This window comes from Crotalus tigris, unplaced genomic scaffold (assembly GCF_016545835.1).
Source record: "Crotalus tigris isolate CLP2741 ecotype Arizona unplaced genomic scaffold, ASM1654583v1 scf7180000017585.4430047, whole genome shotgun sequence".
Lineage (NCBI taxonomy): Eukaryota > Metazoa > Chordata > Lepidosauria > Squamata > Viperidae > Crotalus > Crotalus tigris.
This window is the reverse complement of record NW_024096493.1, coordinates 3,137,304-3,155,496: the sequence shown is the minus strand read 5'-3', so window position 1 is coordinate 3,155,496 and position 18,193 is coordinate 3,137,304. Positions and strand designations below refer to the sequence as shown.

Here is an 18,193-nt window from a genome sequence, read left to right as displayed (position 1 = left end):
TATTAATCTTGTATGCCATTCAGTGGAATGTGTTTTCTAAAAACTCTTCTTCTCAGACCATAAAAATACAGCCATAAATATGTTCTGCTAGCATTTAAATTTATGCAGAGGAATAAAAATAGGCTACTTCTGGGCAATTAGTCTTGGTTGAATTTGGAGATGTACATTTGCAAGTTGAATAAGCATGATCCAAGCTACTTCAAAATTCAATTCAAAACAGATTTGTGCATATTCAGTAATGGGCAAGTTTCAAAATGCCTGCAGCCACTTTTGTTCCTTCCTTTCTTTGGCAGACTAAAATGGTAGATTTTTTAAAAGGAATTGACCCTGCCATGTTTCAGCCAGGTGCAGTGAAGGACTCCACTAAATGTTTGAAATATTTCCCTGATGCCTCTTTTAAGGCAGAGATTAACAAGGATGGAAAAAGGACAACACAGCAAACTCCAAATTGTTCCCCCAAAGGGCTACAGAGATAAGTTGAATCAATGGTGAAAGTATCCTCCCTCCAAATGAAATGCATTATTTTTCAAAAACCATTTAAACATTAGGCCCTTCATTTTCTGAGATCCTGAGATTCACATTGTAGTGAAGAATTCCCATTCACTTGGCCTTCTAATTAATACAATTTCTGTATCAGGTATATTGGGATAGCTGGATGGCAAACATGGCTGCTCCTAAAATAAATCTCTCAGAATGGGATAAGGCTGGAAAAGCCCATTGATAAATTTCACCTCATAGAGCTTGGCTGCCACTCTATCGGTTCATTAGAACAAGTAGGCTGGTCCACTGGGGTAAAAGGCCATAGATATGCAGGCTGTGAACAGGTTGGCCCAAAGAAAATGACATTGGTAGGCTTGCGGTCCTCTTATTCTTAAAAGCAGTGAACATTTCAGCCAGCCCTTATGAATCCTCTCTCTTTCTTGATTTTAAATTGATATTCTGCCCTTAGTCACTGAAAGAAGCTGGGCAGCTTTAGAAATGGGAAGAAAATATATAAATAAATGTTAATCCATTCACTCATAATTGAGAAACTTACGCGAGCATGGATCAAGCAGAATTTAAAAGTAAGATATGGCTCCAAAGAGCTGCTGGACTGGTCAGCTGTGAAACCATATTCAAAATGCTAAGAAATGAAGAGGGCTCTAAATTGGCTGACAGGATCATCACAAACATGTATAATTCTGTTTGCACAGGAGAGAGCAAAGTTAAGCCTTTTAGCTGGCCATATTAATGAGCACTGAGTACTAAGAAAATGAAGGAAGCCTGAAGCAGTGCCACCCTTACCACCCCAAGAGAGCTCTGATAGGCAGAGAACTTAATGAGGCGATAAACGCATTGGCCAGTCACTTACTAAATGCCAGGGAAAATACTTGACAACACCCCCCTCCCTGTCCGCCCCCCAGTCTTCTCCATATATGGAAGCGAAAAGGCAAAATTACATTTTGTCTGCAAAAAGCTTCCAAAACAGCAGAAAAGCCGTGGAGTCTGTAACCACTTTGGAGCCATCTGATTCAGTTTGCTACATCAAAGCAGGTCCCTACTTCATTTTGTGAATCTGTTCCATGGGAATTGAACTGAATCTTTGTCGGAGTGAAGCACCCCTTTGAAGCGTTGCATAGCCTTGAGCTCCAGAGCTTTCCTAAAACCACAGACTAATTAGAACAAAGCCATAACTCTTTTGGGGCTGTCTTCTCAAATCTGCTGGGTCTTGGCTGATTACACTACACAGACTATACCTACCAAACTAAGCCAAAATATAATTGATTTGCTCTTAGCTTCACATGTGGATATGATAACTGGCCTGCAAAAATCTAGATGACCGCTAGCTGGCATCAAAAGGCTGTTTAACGCTTTTAGTCTTTGCTGCCTAGTTGGGATCTGGAGGTGCTACAAAAATCCTTAAGCTAACATTTCCCTTGCTTCCATCTCTTGAAACACAGGAGTCAAAAGTAGGGATGTGACAGAGCTGCCCCAACATCTTAAGGCTGCTATTCTAGTGGTCAGCTGGAACTTTGCAACCCAGATTTGGTAGATCAAGCTTAGCAGGGATGTGATAATCCAGTCTTCATAGTTTATAAATATATTCTTTAGTGTGGGGTGGCTGTAGTAAATTTTATAAATATATACATAAACATAGCATGTTGTGTGAATTCAACTAATTTTCTTGTATTTCCCATCATATTATAGGTTAATGCAAAGTTTTTCAAACTTGGTATCTTTAAGATGTGTGGACTTCAACTCCCAGAATTTTGATAATTGAAGTTACACAACTTAAAGTGACCATGTTTGAAAAACACTGGATTGGTGCAACATACAAATTGAATTGATGAATAAGACATTGTACAGTCATCCATAAGAATTGCTAGTATGGAGACAGAGAAAGATTCAATCTCTGTCAACAGTATTTTTCTTAATGGAATGTTGTTTTTCCGTACACCCCAACATCCTAGATCTTCTACTCTCTCACCTAAAGATCCTTTAACATAGGACCAATGTAAATAAACATATAGATATGTAGACTCTGCTTTAGTGGTATTATCTTATGTGTATATTTTTTTCAGAAGCATTGTTTCTTGGTTACTGTATAAGATTGCAGTATAACTTTGTTACATAAAGCAAGGGGTTTGATGATTAAAAAAAGTGACTTCAGGTTGTAGATGTAAGCCTGATTCAGATTCTAATGGCTAAGCTATAGTTTGATTAACATGGTTTACTGAATAAACCATGCCTCTTCACTTGTAGAATTAATTAGCTGAGGTCTGTAGCAAAGGTTAAATTTCACTTAAGTAACTGACACCAAGAAATGATATCTGAATTTAGTCATTAAATATTTTTCTTTTGTGTAACATGCAACTTAATGAAGAATTTTGAACAACTCAAATATTGCACCAGAGATGTTTTCTTAGTCCTAATAAAATTTCTGGCAAAAGAAAGTACCCATTGGGGAAATGGATTTGCTTAATAATCATGGTGTTCACTTAAAAACAGTCATAACTTTGAACGCAACACCTTGCCTTCTGACTGCAATGACTTACAGTCATAAGTCCAGGACTCCCTGTATTCCATTCCTTAACAACGTATCAGAATTAAGAATTAGAATCAAAATGTTTCAAGAAAGATGATCAATCTTTAACTTACCATTAGAACTGTAATCCTAAAAAAACTAGAGGAAGCCAAGCATTGCATTATTTTTCAATCTTATGTTTTCACAGCAGCTTAGAATGGGAAAAAAGTTAAGTAGGAAAGATGGTTCCAGCATGGAGACAGAGTTACTGAGAATGCTTTTCATGTATTGAATTCCTCTTTGTCCAGCGGTTTGTTAAAACCTCACAACGGGACCAACATTTTTTTTAAAAAAGTAGTAAAACTGGTAGAAAACCCTGCAGAGAAACTACAGTTCTAAACAGAGTATGAAAGAAGGGCAAGCTTCTTAAAATGGTATAGTTATATTAATTTTTTGTTTGTTTCTGGCCTTAAAAGAGATAAACAGAGAATGATTCAGTAATTAAGGGAAGAGTGGGTACACAATGACAACCCTGTTAGCTTGAAGGGTATCCCATGAGAAAGATACTATCAAGGGCTGAATAGGTTCTAACCACATTTTCCAGATTGGGATCACAGCACTCAGATCCTTACAGATCGAAACAAAGCTTCCTTATGCTTTAAAACTGTGGAACAGCCTTGAATGCTCAGCTCACAATGCAAATTACTGCTTTTTAAGCAAACCCGCCAAGCGAAGAATGGGCTACAGGGTTGCCAAAATGCAGAGCAAACAAGAGCCCTGTGCCTTGCTTTGTTATCCTTCTGTGTTTGCAGGTACACTTTTAAAAGAAAGGTCAGAAACGTGGTTTAGCTGTGCATGTATTTTTACTGAACCTAAGTTATTTTTCAAATTCTCCTGAATGATTAAAAAAAAAATTATTCAACACACCTAACATCACTTAGGCTATTTTCATTTTTCCTGTGTGTCTGTTCACCCTGGCTGGGGAAATGTACTAACAAGAAAACCTGAGCATTTTGTTAGCGTCCTAAAATGACAACATTAGAGATCCTGTGGCTGTTCACAGAAACAGAGCTGGATTCCCATAGGAGAGAGATATGAAGGGGGAATAGAGTCAGAGTTTTCGCCCTTTGCATTTGTTGAACACGGAACAGAGAATCTTCTGGAAAACTGTTCTGATGTCAACATACCAGGCTGGGCATTTTCTGATTCATGGTCCTTTACAGAACTTTCCCAAGGGACAATGTGTCCCAACTTTGGAGTTTATTTACTAATTATCATTGAACTCCAAAATCTCTCTCTCTATTTCTGCCTCCCTTTCTCTCCCTGTCTCTCTCACACACATTTACTTTTATCCTAAACCTCTTCCTCATACACAAAATTATTTGCCTGGAGACTTCTTATGGCTCTGTCCTCTTTTATCTTCCTTGCTCACAACTAATTTTAAGATCCCTCTTAGAGAATCATATTTAATTATTCCGGCTTTAAAGATTGCCTGGGTATATCTCAGTTATAGTTCTGTAGATCAAGATTGCCATCTAGTGAGTATTGAAGTCATCAGATTCTTAGAGGTGCAGTTAAAACACTGTTTAATATGTGGACTACATTGTGCAGAGTGAATATTATTCAGTGGTGAATACAACATAATGGCCGAATCAGTGGTGGGATTCAAATATGTGAACAACCGGTTCTCTGTGTGGATGCCACTTCTGGAAGTCCATTCTGGGCCTGGACAACAAAAAATTAGCTACCGGTTCTGCCAAAGTGGTATGAACTGGCTGAATCCCACCACTGGCTGAATCTGATATTGAGGGCAGATGGGCAACACATGAAAATCCTGCTGACTGCTCCAGATTGAGTTCTCCTTCCTCCTTTCTCCCAGTCCCTTGGCTTCTGGTCCAAAGATTGCAACCTGCCCAGTGCACACATATGCAAACACGTATAGGCACAAGACAAAGAGACACTGAAGCACACAGAGATATAGTATAATACTTCACCATGCCTAAGAAAATGAGAAACTTCCTATGACCACTCCTGGTCAAAGATTGGAAAGAATTCCCAAAGCCATGTTATTTCTACCTTGTTTAAAATAGGTGTTTTAATTAAATAATATTAATAGAAGATATGTTTACATTTTAAAACACTGTGCATAGGGCTCCAGCACCATTTTTTATTTATAAAAATACTTCTGAGCCTCTCAATCCTTTAGACATTATTTATTCATTTTTTATTCCAATTTATATAGTCACCCATCTCAAAAACAAAGTTTTGGGTAGTGTTTAGAAAATGCAGCCTAGTTTCATCATAATTATATTCTCCCTGGTTTCAAATAGTGAAGAGTCAGAATACATAGAAAAGAGAGGAGAAAAGTTACTTCGTGAATTTATCTTCTGGTAAATTTGTTAGTGATGGAATTTAATATGACTATTTTTGAAAGGGACCACAAACAAGGTTCACATCTCTATGCATATCTTCTCAAAAATAAATCTCAAGAGTTCAGTGGAATTATTACTAGGTAAGCAAGCTGAGGATTGTGGGTTTAGTGAATCATAGAAAATTAGTACATTGGCAGTTGAAGTCACCATAAGTGCCTTGAACTTTGTTTGAAGGCTTACAGAATAAAGTTCTTTTAAAAAGTACTTCACTGCTTTTCTGTTTTCACTAATTAGTGTTATTCTATATATTAAAAAGTTGCTTAAAGCTTTATTTATGTACATAGCTATAAATGTAGGTGAAAACTCCTTCAAATATTATGATAATCTTAACTGACTATTTAAAATAGTGAGAGGAATAACTTTGACTTTTGAGAAGAAGATATTTTATGTAACCTGCAATTTTAGCCCTTTTTGTTGTTGTTATAGTTTTCTTTTTATTTATTTTTATATCACATCTCAGGGCTATCATATCCAAACTGAAAAAAAAAATTCAGGTGACCATTACGTGACAACAAACAAATACTCATGTGTATGAGACACACACACACACACACACACACACACACACACACACACACACAATTAAATAATTTTTTTTCATAAAATTTTATTGAATTTAAAAAAATATAAATTATAAATTAATAAAAAATGGAAAGAGAAAAGGTGGGGGAGAAGGGAAGAAAACAAAAATGGGGCATGCAAACAGGAAAGGAAAATTACAGAAAAGAATAACTTCTGACTTTGTTCAGATACAATGACCCTTTGAACTAGAATAAATTAAATTTTAAAAAAGAATAAAAACAATACAAATTTTGGAAAAAAAAGTAAATAAAAGAAATAAAACTAATAAGTAAATTATAACATGTACAAAGAAAGACATAGAAATATTAAACAGATACTCTAGAGCAGGGGTGTCAAACTTGTAACATCACGCAACGTGTCGTGACATATCCTGACTTTTTCCCCATTGCCGGCAATGAGGTGGGCGTGGTTTCAATGTGATTCATCCAGCCCGCAGGTCGGCAGTTTGACATCCCTGCTGTAGAGGAAGTAGAGTATCTACTTCCTGCCATCTAGTGCTTGTGCAGAAAGTTGCAGTCAGTTATCAGTCCTGCCCTGTCTATTATTCCTGGTCATAGGTGAAATGTGCACTTGAGAAATAAGAGAGACATATTAGAAATTCATAAAGAATCTTGACATGCAAAAAGAAAAAAACACTCTTGGAAGAAAATGAATTTGCTTAAGTTCTTACATATTTGGGAACAGGGATTTCCTTCCTTCCTTCCTTCCTTCCTTCTTTCCTTCCTAGAAATAGCAATAGCACTTAGACTTATATACCGCTTCACAGTGCTTTACAGTCCTCTCAAAGCAGTTTACAGAGTCAGCATATTGCCCCCAACAATCTGGGTCCTCATTTTACTGACCTCAGAAGGATGGAAAGCTGAGTAAATCAGGAGCCGGTGGGAATCGAACTGCCAAAGTGCTGGTGGCCGGCAGTCAGCAGAAGTAGCCTGCAATACTTCATTCTAACCACTGTGCTACCACAGCTCTATGCAGAAGTAATAAGGCCCATTTTCCCCACAGTGACTCAGCTAGAGCATTGAGCATCAGTACTGACATAGCAATGGATGTGAGGAACAAAGAAGTTTTTTCCTCTCCCCAAACTAAAATGGAGAAGGGGGAGAAAATAAAATTTTGATCATGAGCGTTCTCAGCACAATTTTCCCTCTGTATGTTTGCAATGTCTCAGTATTTGAGTATCTTTCTATTCTAGAAATAGAAAAAAGGTGGGGATGGGGAAAATACTGTTTTAGGGAGAATCAACAATAGTAGGTGATCATGCAGAAGCATAGCTACGAGTAATAGATTGATCGTACTTCTTCTCTAACATAAGATCCTTATAAAGTTTAGTTACACATGTACATAGTCAAGACCAATTTATGGCAGATGCTAGCCCTGCATGAGCTACAATCCTAGGCGCTCCCAAGTAAATATAGAGAAATACTGCACACCCTTCAGAGGTTTATTCTGGCAGTGACGGGCATGTTCAGAAAAATCTGGGCAGGAGAAATTATCCAAAAGAAATCAGTTTTAAATTCCTTCCTTTATTTAGACAATGGAATTATAAATTGCTAAGGCTATGCAAGCTACAAGGGAGCTTCATTCGATTAACTTTAAAACTAAATGTACCTTCAAAGCAACTTCATGAAGGAATATAATATCTATCTATCTATCTATCTATCTATCTATCTATCTATCTATCTATCTATCTATCTATCTATCAAATTTCTATACTGTCTTAAATGACTTTGGGCAGTTTATAAATAAAAATTAAAAAAAACAAACATAGAAAAACAATAGTAAAAATGGAGTTTAAAAAAGAATTAAGGATTACAAAAGTTTCAAAAGTGAAGAGACTTCCTCCAAGTCACCAACCAACTTTACTCTTAGACACCCCCCATGCCAGCCAGAATTTGATACTTTTTTGGAAGCCCATAAGACTGGGGACCCACCTCATCTCCAGGGGTCAGACAATCCTTTCTGTATGCCCTGAGGACACTTCAAGCTGAGTTCCTGTTGCAGCCATTGCAGCCAGTTCTGAGGTCCACACCAAAGGACTTGGAAGCAGCACAAGAAGCATTTCAGGAAAGAAGCCTTCTCCACAGCACTAGTCCAAAGTTGTCTGTGGCCCTATGAATTGCTTTATGGAGGTAAAAATCACCTCATGTTTTCACTTAAATCACAGATGTCAAACCTTGGCAATTTTAAGATTTGTGAACTTCAATTCCCAGAATTCCTTAAAGTCACCATGATTGGACACCCCCAATTTAAATGAAGCGTCACCTCCAGGGGCCCACGCACTACTTCACGTGAAAGCCATTCTCACATTTTTCTGGCAATGTGAAACACTGGTGATAGGGCAAGGAAAATATACATTTGCATAGGGTCAGAAAGAGAAAAAGAAAACTGAAGATGAGGGGAAATGAGGGGAAACAGATAACAGAGCAGAGAAGAAAAAAAATATTGTTTAATCATTATTATGAATAAAATTCAATAGACAAGCAACCTTTCAGAGACACTTCTTTATGCTTAAATCAGTTATCAAATCCTTTTGTTATAACAGACACACTGTTTTATTTATTTATTTACTTACTTACTTGTTTCCCGCCTTTATTATTTTTACAAACAATTCAAGGCAGCAAATCTACTGTATCCAAAATACCTTCCCCCTCTTCCTATTTTCCCCAATAACAACAACCCTGTGAGGTGGGTTGAACTGAGAGAGTGTGACTAGCCCAAGATAACCCACCTAACTCACAGTTTCCCGCTTTCTAGCCTAGTGCCATAACCACTAGATTAAACTGGCTCTATATGACATACAGCCTTGTCAAATATTTACAGAATTTGTTAGATCAAGAAAAAGGGCAATACTAAGTCATGTCGTTGATTGCTTGAATCATATAGAGTGGATCTGAAAGTACTCCTTGCTCCATTCTTGATCATCTGGGGTCCATACTGGATTACTACAGCTTGGGAGGGCAACTACGTTTTGACCTCTCCCACCATTGGGAGGGTCATCTAAAATGTTTGGCAGGTTTTCAGAATACTCTTCTTACACTCCTGATCAAGAAAAAATCCTCAATTCAATCTTGCTCCTTCTAACTTATTTATTTTTTAACTGTTGTAGGTGTAAGCCATCTAATTCTTTAGGGGGAGGCTAAAGAATTAGGCGGCTCGAAGGGGAAGGTTGGAAAAGGCAAAATGGCAAAAACCCCTGGGAGAAATGTTTTTTTGACACTTTTCTCCATCCCCATCCTCATACTGCAGAAATCCATGAAAAGTTTACAGGCACTTTACATGCAAAATCCCAAGGTCAGCAAAAAGAATCATATTGGGGAAGCTGAATTAAAAATGAACTTAATTAAAATACCCTAAAAATAGTCAGAAAAAAAATTAAGCCCCAAAGACATGATGAAAAAATTAGTTTCCTAAAAGTCACTAGGACCTCAGGGGACAAAGTATTCCATAGAGATGGGGGCAGCCACAGCCATTAACTTGCAATGAAACTGGAAGGGAAAAATGCCTATGTTGCTATATCGGAATTTTCCTCTTATCTTGAATTCAGCAGTGCATGATCCAGTTCTTCCACACGACCAATTGCTGACATGGTCTTGTGATGTCTAACCATCCTTTACTGGCAGGAATCACTGGGAAAAGTGAAAAACCTATAAGGCTTTTCTTAAACTGATACTTGAATCAGAAGCCTGGAGATTAAATGCCACAGTTTTGATTTTTAACAAATACTAGAAAAGCTAATTAAAACGGAAGAAAAATGAAAGGCATATGAATAGAAGAGAAGGGAGACTCTTGAGTGGAGAACTTCATTGCAAATTCAGCCTAAGCTATGGTTTGTAGGTGTTTTTTATTTATTTATTTAGTTCATGTTACATCAAGTGGACTTATCCAGATTGGCTGGAGTGCTTACTTTTATACAGACTTTGTAGAGAAAGAAATACCCCATTGACTGAAGTCCTTTTCTTTACTATCTGTAGTATAATTGCATTAAGAATGTGTGTGTATGTGTGTATGTGTATATCTAACTTATATAAATTTATATGAATGTAGTTTATAATATGAGATTGAATCCTTCAGAAACAATGTTAAATTAGATGGTACCCCCCCCCCAAAATAAAGAATTGAATTTGGGTGCAGGGCAAACTCTAAGTAGTGAAAGGAGATTGGTACAGAGAGGTGCCTATAAAACTATTTGGCCTTGGGGCACAAAGGGAAAAATAAAATTAGCAGATGAGTTTAAAAATAATGCAGTTAAAATTTTAGTAACATTATTTCTACATGGTTAATAATGCAATGCCCATTCTTATGTAGATAAAATTTCAAAAAATGTTACGCAGAAAGAATATATAGAATGAATTTAAATTGTGTATACTTGCTATAGAAAAATCCAGTTCATTATATCCCATGGGCATCAAATAAGGTCAATGTAAAATCAGCAAATAATGACTTTTGGTAGTATTCCTAATTGAGGGCTTACCAGTTTATGCTAGCATCAAAGCCCTTCAAATATCCCCCTTTTTCATTTTGAACAATAATGACTATTCCAAAAAGTGGATCAGCCATATCCTTACTGTGAGCTGGATTTATTTTTCCCTTAATAGTTTTGTATTTTTTGTGCTGAATCACCCTGAGGGCAAAACATTTAGGGGAAAAAATCTTATGACCAGTATTTTTTGGAAAGTAATCAGAATAATTCCCCATTATTTGGCATGATGTGTGTGTGAGTCTGTGTCTCTCTGTGTCTGTATCAGTGTTATATACACATACTTCTACCCTACTAAAATCAAAATTACTTCTCAGCAGAGTTCTCATAGAATAGAAGTAGAACAACTGAAAACATCCACCGTCAGATATAAAACAAACCAAAGCTCAAAAAAAATCATAATGCTTAAAAACCACAATCAGCACAAAAGCAAAAATAAAACCAAAACTGCTATTCCAAAACTGTTCCTTCTTTGAAGCCTGATAAAAATCCTCTTAGGCTGGCCTAGGAGGTTTAAAAGAAGATGTCACTACAAAATCAGTACATTTTCAGCAGCACCATTAACTTTTGGGTACAGCTTGGTGCTAGAGTGTTTAACAACTGGCAGAATGCAGTACAGTGCTAATTTCTGAAATCTATACTTTGTCAAATGGCTGCATTTATTTTTGGTGGCTTTTGCAATAATTTATTTCCCTTACTAGCTCTCAGTAATTGATATTTACTCTCCATAGTATATACTACTTGATTTTCAATGCTTTCTAACAATCAGTATCTGTTGCTTCAAAGACATTGTAATAACAGTACCTTTTGGGAGGATGGGATATATGTGGCTTTCAACCAGTCTTTGATTTCAATTCCTATCACCTCCAGCTAGCATGATACGATGATGGGATCTGCAGCCCGAAAAAAGCTGTAAAATCTGCATGCTGCCATCCCTATCCTATTGCATGACATCAATACAAAATTGGATTTTGACAAATTGCAAAACAATCCTTCCTTTCTAGATATATAAGATTGGGAGTGCAGCTGAAAATAAAATTAGCTATATAGATGGAACCCCACATTACACTGAAGTGTAAATAGCACCCAAGCAAAGTTAGGCAGATAAGTACTTTAATCTCTGCAATTTGTACTTCTAGGACCATCTCAAAGGTGCTTTTTCAAGAGGCAACTGGACTTCCTCGTTTTTCTTTGAAGACGTTTTGCTTCTCATCCAAGACGCTTCTTCAGCTCTAACTGGATGGTGGGGAATGGAAGGATTTATATTAACAGTTGTTCATTTGCATTCTTTTAGAGAATTGTTGAGGCCACTTGGGAGTTTGTCTATGTCCTCAGGGTCACCTAAGTAGTGCACATGGGTATGGAGCCTTCTTGGAACTGCTGACTTGAACTGATTTTGCACTACTCAGATGACCTGAGATCACAGATAAACTTCCAAGTGGCCTCTCTAAAAGAATGCAAATGACCAGCTGTCTGCAAGGAATATAAATACCTTCCATTCTCCACCATCCAGTCAGAGCTGAAGAAGCTTCTTCGATGACAACAAAACATCTTCAAAGAAAAATAAGAAAGTCCGGTTGCCTCTTGAAAAAGCACCTTTGGGACAACCATAACCTGGATGACTGACAATCTCCATAGACTTCTAGGACCATCATTTCAAAGAAACTGATTAAAACTGATGTATGAACAGCAAACACGAATGTTGGCAACCTTTTGTAGACAGTGTCCTTAGAAAGTTTGCTCAAAATTACATGAAATGTCAGTAAAGATGGATAAATAAACCAAAATGAACAATATCACACTAGATTCAGTTCTGATACATAATTGGTGAGCTATTCTAAGATAAGCAAATAGCAAGTTGTCATATGATCTGTTGAAGAAAATTACCCTAAAGTTGTTTAGGATACTTTACAACAGGATGCAGATTTTTAGATCTAGCACCATCAAAGTTACTTTTCCCCCAGTTATAAACAAAATGAAAACATGATTCTTAATTTCCTGCATAATCTGATACATTTTGAACAACAGGTCCTTTATCAAAGGCATTATAAATCACACTTGAAAACAGAAACATTATATTTCTAAACAAAGCAATCAAAAGTTATTTACATTACAAGACCACATGCACTAAAAGACCAGCATACAATGCAATATCTATAAAAAGAAAATTTAAAAATTAAAAGAAAACCCTAAAACAATTAATAGCTAACAATTAATAGGACAAGAAAGGAACCAGACAGATTTCTACAGGTATAGCTATTGGTAAGAATTTGGTAAACCTGTTAGAGGTTTTTGAAGATTTCACTCAGAAGAAGGATAATAGCCTCTTGGTCACAAAGACAATTAGAATTATTAACAATTGCAAGTATTAAAGTTGATCATAATGAGTATACAATGGCTGCTTTATTAACACATGTAAGACTGAACTGAAAGAAGTATGACTTTCATATGGGAGGCTTATAAACTACTGATTGTTGTCCTATAGCACGGATGTCAAACTCGCCATGTCACGTGACATATCGCAACTCTTTTTGCATTGTCAGCAATGGGGTGGGCGTGGCTTCAGTATGATGAAACCGGCCTGCAGGCCAGCAGTTTAACACCCCTGCCCTATAGGTAGTGTCCCAAAACATAGATCATCTTGTTACACTGCAGAGAAAATCGAAAGAGTGTAATATGTTTTATAGATTTCATGGTCTGCGTAGAAATGGAATGTTTTATGTTTTGTTAAACATTTTTCTTTTAAATCATTTAGATTGCAATGCCACTTCCAACAGTTAGAATGTCATAAATACTTCTGATGGGTTATTATATTCTTATTCATTCACCTGTAATGCTCACCCAAACTGATTCAGAAAATTGAGGGAATCATGTCCAAACATAGTATATCAAACTTTGAAATCCTGACTGATTGGTTATGTGCTACCATGTTGTATCAACTCTTAGTGCCCACTTAGATATCTTGTCCAGAAGGATCTCTCTCCAACGTGGTCCTTCATGTCTTCCAAAATGCACCCATCACTTTTGTAATTAAACTCACCCACTTGGCTATTGAGTCTCCTCTTTCTCTTTTTTCTCCTTCCTTAAATTCTAATTCTGTAAATAAGTGCAGGGTTTCAAACAACTAAAAAAACATCTGTCCATATAATGTTATTATTAAGATTGGAATTGTCTATATGGAATTGGTTCCCTGAATAAGTGAGAGGCAGAATATAATCATTCCCCCTAATCACCTTAGCTGCCAAGCCCAATTCTAGGTTTTCATTCTGGGTGATGAGATTGTAAAATATTTATTTATCCTGGAAAAAGAAAATTCTGTCACGCCTCTTTATTGCAGCTGTTGTGGCTGACATCATTTCATAAACATTGATATATAAGAAAATATTTATAAACAGTTACTGGACTTTGTGAGAAAATGTGGAACATAATCTTTACAGTAAATTGATTTTTTTGGGGGGGGGGATAATGTAAAATGGATACTGTGATTATATTGAAGTATCTAGAATAGTGGCAGAAGTAAATACAAGGTTGCCAAGATGATTAGGAGTTAAAAGTTGGGAAAATATCAAAACAATTTTTAATTGTAAGCTGCCTAGAGTCATTGACTAAAACGGGTGGCTATTGAAATTGAATAAATAAAACAAATGAATAAATTGATTTTAATTTTTACTTAGGTCCCTTGGATCTTAGGAGATCCTGAAATTTCAATTTTTTTGTTTCAACTTTTCAACTTTTAAGAATTTTTTTTAAAAAGATGATTGTTTTGCAAACCCAGGATAAAGAAGAATATATTTTTGGATGGTTAAATTGGGAGACATTCTTTACCCTAAAATGTGAACTTAGAAAATTTTGAGAGGAAAAAAAAATAGCAAATATAACCTGTGAATTTTATACCAAAGCCAGTTTTATTGGAAAGATAAAGGAAATTTGTCTAAGGAATTAGATTGTTTGGCATGAAGCATAGAAGCATAATCTCAGAAGAAAAGAGAACCACCCTAGATGATCAAGAGGAAGGATTTGAGTTGCTTCACTCTATATGAAAATATTTAACAGAATTCAAGTAGTCTTGGCAGGAATGTGATATTCTTGCAAATCAGTAAGCAAGTGGCTGAGTGATAAATGTAGCATTTAATACTTCAGACATAAACTCCAAGAGAAGACATCATCATGATGACGTCCTCTTACGGGATTTTCAGTTTGGGAAATGAAAGGAGGAAACTTCAAAGTGATGGAAGGATGTGTAGTAGAAAGTAACATAGCAGCAGCATATACATCATCATTTGTAAGAATAAAATAGTTCAAACTACCACCAGAAGAAACTCTTAAATAATCAAATAGAAAAACAGAAGTTCATTCAACAGGGCAGAATACATCTAAGAGACTGTAAAAAAGGTTTTAGCAAAATATTGATTTAAAAAACATTTGAAGAGATTCTGCATGTAAGGGGTTTAAACAAGTGCCTTTTTGAGAGTACATTTATGTGCAGTCCATGATGATGTCTGAGCTTGGTTGTTTGTTTGCAAACATTAATGAATTGTCTAAAACAAACAAGCTCAGAGGAAAAACCAAGGACTCCACAGTTCAACCCTGAGTTACATTTAGAAATGGTTTGAGAGGACTGAATAATTGGCCCAAAGCCATCCAGCTAGCTTTGTCTTTAAAGCTGAAGTAGAACTCACAAACTCCCGGTTTCTAACCTGATGCCTTTAACTACTGCACCAACCTGGTCCTACTTTTAGAAAATTTGATTCTCAGAATAGCATTTTTTTGACCACTATTATTTTAAAATAATAGTGTTGGTGGTAACCAACATATACACATATAAACATTCAGAACTGGACTAAATGGAGTGGTGTAGACATACCATACTTTTTTAGATTGTTCCCCAACAAATAAATAAATTCAAGAGATAATCCTGAACTATCTATCTCAAGGCAAACTGAAAGCTCTAGAAATGTATATTAAATTACATAGAATTTTGGATTACTTTTTAAATCTAGGGCCGGGGTGTCAAACTGGCAGCCCATAGGCTGGATGCAACACACTCAAATCATGCCCACCCCGGCTCTGCAAAGGCATAAAATGTCACAATACATCATGATACGTCACATGATGTGATCGAATATGACACCCATGATCTAAGGCAGGGCTTTTCAACCGGTGGTATGTATACCACCAGTGGTACATTAGCACCTGGCAGGTGGTTCATGGCCCTGCCTAGCCCAGCCAAGCATAGCCAGGGGAGGGAAGGAGCAAAAGCGGCGAAGCGCAGGACTTGCCCTGAGAGAGAGTCCTCCGGAGCTGCAAAGCTGCTGGGACGAGACAAAGGCCTCGGGACCAGCACTTCTGGCTCATCCAGAAGAGAAAGGAGGAACGGGGCAGAGACAGGAAGGGATATAAAAGGAGGCAGTTTTGGCGGGAGAGGGAGAGGAAAAAAAAGACATTGGAGAAAGAGTCAGAAGAGAAAAGGCTTTTGTTAGAGAAGCAGTGAAGAGAAAGAGAGAGAGAGAGAGGGAAGGCTTGTGGGGAAGGGTGTGTGTGTGTGAGAGAGGGGGGGGGCAGAGAGGAAAGGCTTCTGGGGAGGTTGTGTGTGTGTGTGGGTGTGTGTGAGAGGGCTTTTGTGAGCGAAGGCTGAGGAGAAAGAAAGAGAGGGAGAGGAAGCAGGGCCGACTGAACACCTGACTATCAAGGTAGCGATGCATATTAATAAATATGGAGAAATTCATCATACATTTCCCTTGCAAAGGGAAAGTGATTCAGCAAAGGAACCACCCCACCTTTTTTTTTTTTTTTACAATTTGTAACATTTTATTGCTTCAATAAAATACAAAAGCAAATTGTAGGACACAGTGGGGAGGAAAAGGGGGGGGAAAGTGAGGGGGAGAAGGGAAAAAGAAAAGCCACTGACTTCCGACTTCCTCTGTTGCAGTAGAAGGAAGCATTAACATTGAACCTCAACTTTTTATTGTTCCATAATAGTATAAAGTAGCCATTTCTATAAGAACAAATGAATCTAACCAGTAAAACTCAAAATCCCTCCCCCCTTTTCTTTAATCATCAAGTTTTTGACACCTTGCTAAGCACTGGTGGTATTCGAATATTGTCATGTCCTACAATCTGTGAAAAGGTTGAAAAGCCCTGATCTAAGGCATGCATATGGGATAAATTTTATTTTAAAAAGACATTATTTATTGAGAAATCCCTTTGAAAACCAAGGAAGGTAGATGTACATGTATATAAAACAATTTAGATTATTATTTAGAGGAAAAAGGGGCAAGAAAAAGAAGCAATCATATGCACAAATGAATTAAATCATAAAAATGATTTTTTAAAAAAACTTTATTCAGCATAATCTCAGATATATGTGCATTATTCTTTCTGGAGAAGTAAAACTAAGAAAAAGCATCCTCAAATTTTTTGAGACAAAATGCTAAATTGATACTCTGGCTATTTATGGGAATTTCAAATTAAGTAGTATCTGTGCTTTTAATAGGGATTATCTATTACTTTGTTAAAGCAGCTAGATTTCTGATATCCTTGAGACAGAATGACAATCTAAAATCTTAATTTTGACTTTCTATTTTTATCTTCCCATAAATTTTAGAGTTATATTACAAAATTATATGCCAGCTTCAACAAACAGATGAATTCTAAAGAAACAAACTAAGCATATATAGGTTTTCTCTTTCTTTCTTTCTTTTATGTGTATCTCTCTCACACACTCCCTCTCTCATACTCATCTGCCAGACACACCCACAAACCTTGAAAATTTGAAAAGCATTAAAGACTGTTTTTCTCCCAAACAAAGAATGGGACCTGTATTCACATTATGCTATTTGCATCTTTCCAGAAGAGCTCCATCGTAATGACATTTTGTTTGTTTGTTTGTTAAATTTATTTGCCACTCATCTCACGGTGAGGCTACTTTGGGCGGCTTACAACAGTAAAATGGGGGAAAAAATGATGAAGAATGTAAACATAACAAAAGCAAAGCAATGAAACAATAAAAGTATAATAATATGGCGGGTGAAAAGGGAGCAGGAAGAGGAAGAGGGTGGTGGGGTCAGCTAGTTAGTCCAGTAACCACCTCCAGTGTGGTACTTCCCTTTTGGATCTCCAGGCCAGTTGGCAGAGTCAGGTCTTCAGGTTCTTGCAGAAGGGTAGAAAGATGGGGGGGAAATTTCACCCCAGGGAGCAGGATACTCCAGAGAGCCAGCATTACAGCAGAGAAGGCTCATCTTCTGGATCCCACCAGCCAGAGTTCCTTGACTGACAGGATCCTCAGGAGGCCTCCACAGAGTAGGGTGCCTTCTTGAAGCCAAGGATGGGGTTTCTCAGCCTTGGCAATTTTAAGATGTGTGGACTTCAATTCTGAACATATTGGCTAGGGAATTCTGGGAGTTGAAGTCCATTGCTTAGTCCTTTGCTAAGGTTGAGACATACTGGGTTAGCTATACAGATAGTCCTCGATTTGCAATAGTTCTTTTAGTGACCGTTCAAAATTGCAGTGTCACGGAAAAAGTGACTTATGACCATTTTTCACACTTACGACCATTGCAGCATCCCCATGGCCACATGATCAAAATTCAGATGCTTGGCAACTGGTTCATATTTATGATGGTTGCAGGGAATCAATGTCGTGTGATCAACTTTTGCAAACTTCTGACAAGCAAAGTCAGTGGGGAAACCAGATTCATT

General features: G+C 37.0%; 1 protein-coding gene across 2 annotated transcripts in view; it reads left to right on the top strand.

The window, feature by feature from the left end:
• RORB (RAR related orphan receptor B) overlaps window positions 1–18,193 on the top strand; it is a 150,927-nt gene that overhangs the window by 116,415 nt on the left and 16,319 nt on the right. The gene's annotated exons all lie outside the window — the stretch shown is intronic.